The 12,193-nt window shown below is 39.4% G+C and overlaps 1 protein-coding gene and 1 pseudogene across 10 annotated transcripts in view; one reads left to right on the forward strand and one right to left on the reverse strand.

Moving 5' to 3' along the window:
- The window catches only part of Scaf8 (SR-related CTD associated factor 8), a 208,939-nt gene that overhangs the window by 71,545 nt on the left and 125,201 nt on the right, over window positions 1-12,193 (reverse strand). Inside the window, exon 22 of one of the 10 annotated variants that reach the window (XR_015444070.1) lies at window positions 2,419-2,613. The exons of the other annotated variants lie outside the window; for them this stretch is intronic. The gene's annotated coding sequence lies outside the window, so the exon portion shown is untranslated. The remainder of the gene's footprint in view (window positions 1-2,418; window positions 2,614-12,193) is intronic. 10 annotated transcript variants of the gene reach the window in all.
- The window catches only part of LOC106010412 (heterogeneous nuclear ribonucleoprotein A1 pseudogene), a 38,107-nt pseudogene that overhangs the window by 22,399 nt on the left and 3,515 nt on the right, over window positions 1-12,193 (forward strand).

The following is a 12,193-nucleotide window of genomic DNA, read 5'->3' on the forward strand; positions in this document are numbered from 1 at the left end:
TGCCAACACTACACAATTCTGGGGATGAAGGAAGAGAGAGGAGAAAATAAGGAAGCCAGCACTGCGGGGCATCTAGAAAGAACCCAAGAAGGGCACGCCCTCAGATGAAATCCCTATGCCATCTAGGATAATTGAGTCATCAGTCCATGTCTTGGTTCTACTAGGACTCTAGGTTTCCAATTAGACATATGAGATAAAATTCAAGATGCTCAGTTAAACAGGAATTTTAGACATAATAAAACTCTTCATTTCAATCTGAAAGTCAAATTTAGCTTGGTGTCCTATATTTACACTTGAGAAACCTGGCACTCTAAGTCCATTTTCTCCTGATACTTTTCTTAAAGGGAACCTGAGGGGATTGTTCATCTTCAATTCCCTGGGCTGAGAATGTGGTTTCTGGTGGTACAACGAACAGTACCAGTTCTTTTTTTTTTGGTACCATGGATTGAACTCGGGACCTTGTGCTTGCAAGACAGGTGGCGGAACCACTGAGCTAAATCCCCAGGCCTCAATACCAGTTCTTTATAAAAGTTGTGTTGTTGCCCCAAACTCCCAAGGACTGTCTGCCAGGTGATGCCAACTGATGGTCCTTCTAAATGGCTGGGATCTGCAGTCCTGTGTACAGGTGAGGAAACCATGCAATGGCCACCGTCATCTCACGGCTGTGGCTGACCCAGGCCCCTAGGATCCTCTGCTGCAGTATGAGGTTCCACCTGTCTTCCCTCAACCAAGGAGATCTGAAAAAGCTTCATTTCCCATTATGAAACAAACCACATTAAACATGCTTTTCAAATTCTCTCCTCTTTTCACCAATTTGACACACCCATATACTCTTTATTTATGGATTAGGTTGTCCCGCAAGGGCCTTCAGCTCTTGTTTTCTTTGATCTATGATGCACAAAGTTGGTAAGTCCCAAGGCCAATTCATTCAAAAATACCAGTTTGTGGCCCCAGTCCCAGCCACACAGCCTACTTTGTACTTTGTACCTCCTACTCTTTGTACTTCACACAAGACAAACTCTACTGCACTGAAATAATTCGAGGATCCCTTAGAGCTTGTAAGAGCCTGTCACTGCAACCAGCCCGCTTGTCTCCTGCAACAGCTTACTGCATGAAGTGCCAAACTCAAGGTTCGCCAGGTTAACACAGAGCTGGCTCAGCTCATCCACTTCCAAGCACCAAGCTCTCTAGTACCCACTCTTCGAGGGCAATCATGGCTTCCCATACTATACAGAGCTCCCTCCGCCCACAAAAACTGTCCCTACTTCTGCCTTTCCCAGAGAGTTGAAAGCATGCATGCATCCTGAGTAGAGGAACACTCCCCAAAATATATCTTACTCATATGTCCATGCTGTCCTTGTTATTTTTTTGGATGGCTGCTTTTTTCCCTCTATATACTTTTACATATTTATGCCCAATAATGCTACCTATTTTTGAACAAATGATATAAAACATGGCAGAGGCTGTGACTTTCACTGAATTTATCCCATATCCAGTACATTGTTACACAGTATCTTATAAAATATGTGCTTTCTTGAAAGTCTAGAACCACTAGAAAGAGGAAGACTAAACCCACAGATAACCTCCCTATTTCACTTCCATATATTTTAGGATGCTTTCTCTTGAGTGCTGACAAATAGTAGGGTCTGGTGCTCCTAAAGTCTTTAGTCGTACAGTTTTTTTTTCTAGAATCTAGAAAATCATACAGGTAATAACAACATCTATCATAAAGGTAATAATAGCAACTGTGCAGTAAGTGGTTATATGTCCTCCTGTTCCAAACGTCACTGCACTGTCATGTGCCATTAACCATCTTTCACACAGGAAGAAACTGAGGCACAGAACAACTGAATGACCCAATGTCCCGTTACTAGGGAGAGACAGAGAAATTTGGATCCAAAGGTAGGCTTTTGACACATACATTATCCTAACACCTTAAATTAAAATTCACAGTATAGGTCTGTGTATTAGGAAGACAGTCCGAGCATGAAATATACACAGATAAAGTAAAATAATATCTTCCCACTGACGTACTAGATGATCCTTTCTGATCAAGGCTGGGCAGGCAAGAAAGGCTTGGAGAAGTGCTGGGTACTGGGACCCAAAAGAGGCAGGGAATCTAAAGGCAATTCCTGGAATTCTGGGTCATTTTTTCTGAGATCATTCCTGCCTCACATTCCTGACTATGCTAGTGAAGAGGGTGGGAATATATTTGTGATCTGAACTGGATCACCTCCGATGAGACTCCTACTGCATCAGCCAAGCACAGGCCATTGTTACACAGGGAGGCCAAGCTGAGCTCCTCCCTGTTCACCTCTCCCTCTGTTCAGTCTCATATCTTCAAGCAACCCCAACAAACATCTTCATTTCCAGAAAGTGCAGGACCCTCCCTGGTTAAGTGCCACCTTCTCTACTCGCCTTTCCTAGCCAGCCTTTTCCACGGCTGGTCTGCTGTCCGGGGTATACTCGAAGAGCACTGCTCACATCTCCAATCTGCCACCAACCACTCCTGCAGGCATTATCTGGTGCCGGGCTGGCCTTCCTAACCGCACTGTGGGTTCCTCCAGGGCAAAGACTTTGTTTTCTTTCTGCCTGTGCCTGGTGCTTACCTGTCTGTTGAATAAATGAATGAATTCATTCAATGTCAGGATAATACACATTCAGTTCAAACCCTAATCAGGTTAAATGTTCAGTAATTTAATACACAGAATATTCTAAGCTTACATTTCCCACGTACCCAGAACAAATGACAAGAATCCACAAGCACACATTTAAGAAATTAATTTTTACCTTCAAATGCTTCTATTAATATCTAATAAAATTACTGTATTTTTAGAAGAAACTTTTTAATAAATTTTAATATTATAAATGTTATAAAAGTCAATGATAAAGAAAAAATTAATGAAAAGTAATCTTAATAGTATTTTGGGATATGTCCTGAGTTTCTCTAAAATAATGATTATAAAATTATTACAAAAGAACTGTATCTCAACACAAAGGCATTCTGGAAAACTAAAATCAGCTATGAAACTTACCTTTTATCTGCAATAGTTTTTTTTTTTTTTTTTGGTACTGGGGATCAAACTCGGGTCCTTGCACTTGCAAGGAGGCAGAACCACTGAGCTAAATCCCTGGCCCAATCTCCAATACTTTTATTTATTAAACTTAAAAAATACATGAAAAACACTAGAAAGTAATTTTTTTTTTTTTTTTTTTGGTACTGGGGATTGAACTCGGGACCTTGTGCTTGTGAGGCAGGCACCAGAACCACTGAGCTAAATCCCCGGCCCTAGAAAGTAATAATTTTTATCATTAGAGAAAAACCACCCTGTAAGTTATGGGATAATAATACATTCCAGTAGAAGTTCCCTCTGTCTCCTAAGCCATTAGGCCATCTGGATAAATGAACTTGACTCAGCATTCTGAATTCCTCACACAAACACTAATGTAAATGGGAGAGACCCACAGACAAAAGGACTGCTTCCTTCTCTAGTGGCTGATTTTTGACAACAGTTTACAGTCACATATAAGAAATGGCTGGCATCATACTGTTATCACCTTATGTTCTATCCCAGGATGGCTCACCTTTTCGCGTGCACGCACGTGTGTGTGTGTACACCCACATGTGACTCATTTAAAAGCCTAAATTCAGATGAGGTATATTATTTCAGGGAATACTCACTCAGTCAACATTATTTTTTGCACTCTATATCTTAAAAATACATAGTTCTTCGGTTAATGGAGAAGAGATTATAATTTATGGATTCCAGTCTATACTACAGAACCCCTACTATACCAACAGAAATGCCAGATGTTTATTAGACAAAGCATTTGGTGATCATTTCACTTCCCATTATTTACCTAATCAGAGACTGTAACAAGTTGGAAGCAAAATGCCTCACTATAATAGGCTTAACTCATCTACCTAGAGACAACAACTATGTAGATAACTCCTTACAATACAGAGATTAAAAGCATATAATGAAAATAAAAACAAATTATTACCAGCCTCACCTTTCAAGACCAAATCCATAACTATAAAAATGTGTCTATATATTTCTGTGCTAGATACTGGTTTCTCTCACCCAGAATCAGTATATGGGTAATGAACTTTGATTATATAGACTTTGGAAGTTAATAGAATCCTTTCATATAAATGGCTAATTACGGTTTTAAATTTTTAATTGTGCTGAACACAAATGGCTTATAAATCACACAATAAATTTGTTATGAAAAAAGACTATAATAAATTGGAATGTAATAGTGAAATCTTAAAAAATTTCTCTTGTGTTTTGTGATTTTTCAATGCAAAGAGAGAGAGAGAAAGGAGGGAGAGAGATGAGGGAGAGGGAAAGAAAGAAAGAAAAGTCAATCTGAATCACTAAAAACAACTAAGATGTGATTATATATCCCACAAGAAAAACTCCTGAGCAAAATACGGCATTGGACCAGAAGGAGAAAACTCATTGAATTAATATGGGAACAACTTCAAAGAAAAAATAATCGAGAAAATTTAAATCATTAAAGATTAATACACATCTGGTTATCTGATATGGCACCAGATTAACTGAGGGTTAATTAGAGAAAACAAAGAATAAACTCTTGATCCTCAGGAAACAGACAAGAATGGAATATGTTCTAAGAATTCAGCTACCGTATCTCCACATGAACTCTACTTAGAAAAAGTGAGGGTGTAATTCCAGCTATTCAGGAAGCTGAGCCAGGAGGATCACAAGTTTGAAACCAAGTGGGAACTAACTGAGACGTGGCTTCAAAACAAAAAACAAAAAGGGAAAGGGATGTAGCTCACTGGGAGAGGGCTCTCTCTTAGCATGCACAAGAGTCTTGGGTTCAAACCCCAGCACCAAAAAAAAAAAAAAATCAAGAAAGAAAAAGAAAAGGTGAAGGTATATAAACAGCAATCTGAGTATTTACTGAGTTCCAGGTACTATTTTAAGTTCTTCAGATATATTTCTTCTATGACTGCATACAGCAGTGTTAGGAGACAGGTACTCTTATCAACCCCATTTCACAGATGTGAAAATTGAGGTCCAGGGAGGGTAGCTTTAAGATAACCTCAGAGCTGGTAAGCAGAAGGACCAAGATCCAAATGCCCCCCTACCCCATATTATGACATTGATGCTGAAGGGGCCTGTATAGCACAGGACCCTTGTTCTACCACACTTGTCTGTAGAGGTGTTCTTTGTCTGCTTCCTTTTTTGTTTCTTTTGATGCAAAAGGGCAAAGTTTATTGAAAGTAAAAGAAGAGCAAGTAGGGCCAGGGATTTAGTTCCGTAGCTTCGCTGCCTGCTGCACAAGTGCAAAGACCCGAGTTTGATTCCCGGTACCAAAAAAAAAAAAAAGAAGAGCAAGTAGTAGAAATGAAGCGAGAAAAGAAGTTGAGGTGAAAAGAAGAGAGAAATACACTCTGCATGAGAGCAGGTCACTGCAGGAGTAAGAAGACTGGCCAAGTGCCTGCTGCTGTCACGATATTCCGTGTTACCTGTGACATCACTAAGAGATGGTTTGCTGAACAAGGCCAGTTTAGGATCTGCACATTTATTGAGCAATCTGGTAAGGGCACCATTACAGTTTTATAACAAACCAGCACTGTGCTCACTTCTTCAATGCTTTTCTGATACTGTGAGCAAACACATTTATGCAGATAGCCTCGCAGAACAACATTCCTATGAAATGTTTATTGGTATAGAGAATGAAACACTATGAAATGAGGGCACTATAATGGTATAAAGATCTCAACAATTTTAATAAGCAAAACCTCACTATTAAATAGGAGATAATCACTGCAAGGAATTCCTTTGAAACTACTTGGGATTTGCAAATTAAATGTTAAAATAACAAAAAGTCTCCCTACCCCACTTCATCTATGCTGCATCTGATGAAAGTTAAAATTCTTTCAAACTCTCAGGTTTAATGCTTTTACTTGTTGTTTGGTGAAATTGGAATTTCTGGTGCTTTAGGTGATTCATCTAAGTGTACAATGGGCAAATATGTTGCAACTCCACTAAATTTATCAGAAGAGCACTGTGTTTCCTTTTACAAGGGCACAGTGCCCTCTATTGGTAGAAATACAGATTCTCAGATAGGATTTTTCTCAAGTGAATTTTCAGAGGCACAACTAAAAATGTTTATTCTTTTGGAATCTTTTACAACTTTTAGCTAAAGAGTCTCTTCTGTTAGAAATACACATTTTAGTTGAGGTAGGCCACAAACATAATATTGTAGAATAGAAAGAACTAAACAGTACTTTACTTCAAACACTAATCCTGCTGGTAATGTCCAGATAGCATATGTATATATATAATCTGTCATAAAAAATATTGGAAATATCTCCAATATATCTGAAAGGTTTCCAAAGGTACCAAAATAGAAAAATTACAGAGTATATTTCAAATTCTCAGAGTATATCTGAAAATTTCCATTTTCAAATATTAAGGGCCCCACTTTTTCATGAATATTTTCCTTTGTTTCAAAACAAAAATTAAAGGGCTGGGGATTTAGCTCAGTTGTTCCGCCACCTGCCTCACAAGTGCAAGGACCCAAGTTTGATCACTGGTACCACAACAAAACAAAACAAACAAACAAAAAAATTAAAGCTTTGGGTTTCTCCTTTAAATCTCAAAGTTTATAATAAGTAAATTGTAGATAGGTTTATTAAATTCATAAAAGCTTCCAATGGGTTAATTTTGCCCTGAAATGATAAAAATGCCAAATGAGATGTCTGATCTCATAGGCAGCAGCCCCATATGCTGCTTTATACAACCACAGTCACAGCAGCGACTGAAATAGTATATGTGAATTCAAAGTATGAGTTTATAAAAATCAACAGGAAAATGTTTAATTCTTGTAGATGGAAATAATTTCCTTGACACTTTTTTTCCATTTCTTTCCACCATTGAAAATGAAGTAGGAAAGAATTCAAAATAACTCTTAAATAACACTTTTCAGTGATGAATACTCAAGCCGAATTTCACACCAGCAATGGGGAAATACAGCTTCTCTAATCTTCTTCATTTTTTTTTTAACTAAGCAAAATAAAAATAACAGGATTGGTTTTCATACCAAATAAACATAGAGGTTTTTTTCTAGAGCTTTTTTCCCCCCCGGAAATGTTACTTATTGCTAAAGTTGGGAAAAATAAAGCTATTCCTATTTAACTTTTTACAAATTTGTATAAAATGTCATTTTTCCATCATTTCCCTTTGTTTGTTGGTCAGTCAATATTTACTGCACTGTACACAAAGCTCCATCAGGGACACAAGGGGCTTTGCTCCTGGGGAACCAGCAGCTGGCAGGGAAAGTTGGATTACTATGCCAGTTAATTATAAAGCAACATTTAAAATACAGTGTTCAGGGCTGGGGATGTAGCTCAGTGGCACAGCTCCTGCCTGGTGAGCATGAGGCCCTGAGTTCAAATCCCAGTACGCTCCCCCCAAAAAAGTTTTCACTAAAAGTGATGTTAAACTTTTGCATAATTCTCTGCCTCACCCAGTGCGAGGCTACCACAGCCCTGTCTGTGAGAACACCCTTCCTGATTCGGGCTCAAGGGCGATCATTTAAACAGCTACTCAAGAAGCCATCCTCACTCTCTGGCTGCTCAGCCATTGAATCCGTGCAAGGCTGAAGAGACACCCTCTTCCTCGGGAAGGTGCAGAGGATGCGTGGGATCTGTGGTGAGCCCCTCACAGCTAGCTCTGCCTGTGTCTCTCCCCGTCTCCTGCTGGGTAATGCTTTCCACGCCTAAGAATGACACTGGACACCACAAAAGCAATTTCCTCCAAGTGAATTCTAATCCCGAGAGAACTCATGCCTTTTAAAGTAGAAGCATTAAGCCAAGAATTTCTATGTAAATACCGAAACCTTGACAGTACTCTAAAATGACTCTAAAAGGTGTTCAGAAAGGAGCAACAGCACTTAAAACTGCCAAGGCTGGGTTTAATAGACAGGAAAACAGGAAGTGACTGAAACCTTCCTCAGGAGGAGACTGATTAACTAAGTCAGGGTAACCAAGAAGCAGAATGTTTTGCTCACGATTTAAAAAGGAGGGTATGTTTCATACACACTGGAAGCATCTAGAAGGATATGTGCGGAACTGACAACAGCAGTTCTCTCTGTAGAAGAATGAGGCTGGCTGGCTAGCTATGAATTTTTCACTTCTTATCTCTTGGTATTGCTTGAATTATGTATGGCTTTTGTTTTTGGTGAACCTAGCGCCTCACACTGAGGTGTATCCCCAGCTCTTAGCAAGACAGGGTCTTAGTCTTGAACTTTCAATTCGTCCGCCTCAGCCTCCTGAGTAGCTGGGATTTCAGACACGTGCCACCATATCTGGCTGAATATGTATTAATTTTTAAAATAGAAAAGTATTATAAAAATACCATTTGGAATGACAAAAAGAAAAATGAAAGGTAAAAACTGTGCTGTGGACAGTAGAAAGAAAACAGGCATTATGAGGCATTGAGAGATTTTTACATCAAAATCAATGGGATAAAAAGTATGTAATGCTTAAAATTTTTTGGTCAAAGGAACTAATTTGATAAATTCAATTTTCAAAATAAACTAATGTCAACTTGAAAAATAATTTTTTAAGAACACTACTGATCAGATAAAGTGCCAGTATTTCTAAAAGAAAATAAATCTTTTCATGAAGTGTGGGACTATTAAACCATTTTACAAGGGGGAGAAGGTAGGAAAAAGGCAGAGGGAGACAAAGGTATCGAAAGAGATGTGCATGTACCAATCACCCAGAAAGAACATCACTATTATGTATTGGGAACACAGAGTAAAACAAAACCAAACCAAGCACTTTCTATTTCCACAGCCATCCTCACAAATTGTCTTATTCATTTGCTTTGAAACATCACCCAAAATGTTAACACTCCAAGAATGAGCTGAGCAAAACGACATTCGCCTTCTATTGCATAAATTTCAAAAGCTTTGTTTAATGCAGAAACTAGTTAGCAAAGAGAATGTGGTATCAGAGGATGACAGATTTGCACAAGTCCTCCAGCTGCTCAAATGGCAACTTTTGTGCTTAAGACAGATTTCTTCATGAGGATGAAGGAGCCAGTGAAACAATTACTTCTGAGGAAAATGTAACTCAGAAACACCTAACTCTGCTTTCAGATGCAGATTCAAGCCAATCTTGGTGGCACATCCCTGTAATCCTAGATACTTGGGAGGCTGAGGTAGAAGGATCACAATTTTGAGACAAGCCTGGAAAACTCAGCAAGGTCCTGTCTCAAAATAAAGTCAGGAAACAAGCACAAGGACCAGAGTTCGATCCCCAGTACCAAAAAAATAAAATCAGGAAACAAAGTCTGGGGATGTATCTCAGTCGTAAGAGTTCTTGCTAGCATGCAGGAGGCCCTGGGTTCAGTAAAACATTCTAGTATATAAATTTCCAATTTAGCAACTTATCTAGGTAGAGATGAACTGGACTAAGGCAACTGGGGAAGACAGCACACCAGGATGGAGCTGTGCAGCAAAGGGCACAGTGTGCAGCTGCCTGCAGGGCTGATGGAGGGGAGGTCTCCGTCAGGGCATGTACCACAGAGTGAGAGCAAAGCAGGGGGGCCTAATTTAAAAAAATTTCCCGAAAGGTGCCAGGGATGGGCTAATTAAAAAATCAATAGAAGAAAGCACAAGTGCAAGGACCTGAGTTCGATCCCCAGTACGAAGAAGAGGAAGAGGAAGAGGAAGAGGAAGAGGAAGAGGAAGAGGAAGAGGAAGAAGAAGAAGAAGAAGAAGAAGAAGAAGAAGAAGAAGAAGAAGAAGAAGAAGAAGAAGAAGAAGAAGAAGAAGAAGAAGAAGAAGAAGAAGAAGAAGAAGAAAACAGAAAAGAAAGCCAGGAGAACGCAACAGCCCTTACTTTATAATATCACCTGAGGCTGCTGATGTCTTTTACAGATTTCATTCTCACAAGAAATTCATTTTTCTGTTAAGTACTTAATTTACTGGTCAAATCAGATAATAAAATGGGAACAGTCTGAATCTATTCACATGTATACTAACCAAAGGTCAATAATGCTTGAGGAGAGCCAAGTGTAATAAAAGGGCAGCTCTAAGCTCAAGCGTTGGAATTTCTACCCAGGAAGAAATAAATTATACTTAGTAACTCACATGTCCTCCCACACTGATCCCTGCACACTTCAAAATAGGCCAACTTCAGTTATCTAACTTCTGACGTGGTATTTTGGAATATGAATATTTTTTAAGGCTGAGTAAGTTACAAGAATTTTAAAATACAGGTTCAGTGGTCTTTATAGCATACTCAAGGAAGGAGTCCGATTATTTCAAGGGAGTATTCAATAAGGAGTCCTACTAGAAGAAATCTTTCAACTCTAGAAATTGGTAACACTGACATTATTATAGAAAAGGAATTTGACTTATTGAGATTTGCCAGATGAAGGACAAATACTGCCAGCTGGGTTGCTATGCTGACAGTACTCAGTTCTTCAAAGGGGGAGCTGCTGGCTTCACCATGCAACAGCAATTACTTGCAGTGTAAGAAATAGTACAAAATTGGCGAGTAAGACACCACATATAATGTGAGCTACTGGAAAATGTCCCACCAAGAAAGAACCTAATACGCAGGAAATGAGACTAAGAAAGCTGCTTGTCAGAGACAATTCCACAGAAATGCATGTCATGAATCAGTAGTTCTCAAAATTTAGTGTGCTGGTTAAAGATGTGGAGTTCCCCCACCTGCTCCCAAAGCTTTTTGCTCAGCTGGGTCTTGGGAGGAGATCAGCCTGCATTTTATTTATTTATTTTCCAGTGCCAGAGATCGAACTCAGGACCTTACACTTGTGGGACAGGCATGGAGCCACTGAGCTAAATCCCAGCCCTTCGGTCTGCATTTTAAACAAATCCTTTGAGTAATACAGGTTATTCATGCTCCATACTTTGAGAAACACTGATCTTAAAGATGTGCAAAATCGCAAAGGTGATTTTTTCCACAGTGTGAGTCCACTGAGCAGTCAGTCTGTCCCTCAAGAGTGTGAATTACCAGCCATTGCATCATCACCTATCGTGAAAATTTGACAAGGAAAGCTCTTGACCTATGTAAGTCATTTATTAAAATGAAATTTTGTATGTTTCTTAATGAGGATTATCTCCTGAAACATTCACTGAATAACACTGTCTAGTGTCTAATAGGAGAGCAATGAATAGAATCACAAGTCCTGTTGGCACCTGCCTGTGATCCCAGCACTCAGGAGACTGAGGCAGGAGGATCGCCACAAGTTCAAGGCCAGCCTGGGCTACATAGTGAGTTCAGGGCCACCCTAAACTACAGAGGGAGACCCTGCCTCAAACAAACAAAGAAACTAACAAACAAACAGTGAAACATAAGGTAACAACCTACTTATAATTCTGCCAAGATCCAGCTTTCTGGGTCATGTAAAAGTATATGCAAGAGCACTGTGGGCCAGATCTGCTAATTGACTCCCCATCCTCAATTCTCCTATACAAAACTACCGAATTAATTTATCCTTCAACACCAATTCATCAAATCACTTTTCAGCTTCAGCACCTATGCCTCTGCTTATGTGCACTAGGAACAACTCAGCTCCCAATGCTGAAGAGTCTAGTTATCCCCATCTCAACCCATCAAATTGTAACCTATTCCTACTAAGAACCTGCCAGCTCCAGGTGGACGAGGCTCCTACCTTACCAACCTCTGTAGGGTTGACTGAGGTTATGCCTTGCCCTAGTTGGCCTCCGAGTTGGTCAGTACCCACCCTAACCCCATCCTCCTCCCAACCCCAATCTGGAATTCCTTTCACCCATTCTCTGCCTTCAAGGTGACCAAGGGCCAATCCAATCCCATTTTCACCGTGACTCAGTCACTAGCATTCCTTTTTTCATTGCCTGCAGCATTTTACACCCTCATGGAGTATGGAAGCACTGGACTTTATTCAACCATATGTTTTGTCACACCATTCTTTAGCACCTTTTTCAGCCCAACAACTTTCCAAGTCCTTGAAGGCCACTGACATTTACAGAATTTTCTAGTATCTCCATCCCTACCCTGGACTCTTAAACAAAATGCTAACATATAGAAATGGCTTGATAAACAGATACCACAACTTACGTATTTAATTATCAGCAAATTTTATCTCAATGAATAACTATAAATTAATTCATTAAACAAATATCTGATAAGCAT

This window comes from Heterocephalus glaber, unplaced genomic scaffold, assembly GCF_053883595.1.
Source record: "Heterocephalus glaber isolate CG9 unplaced genomic scaffold, H.glaber_assembly_v1.0 deba00001593, whole genome shotgun sequence".
NCBI classification, from domain to species: Eukaryota; Metazoa; Chordata; class Mammalia; order Rodentia; family Bathyergidae; genus Heterocephalus; species Heterocephalus glaber.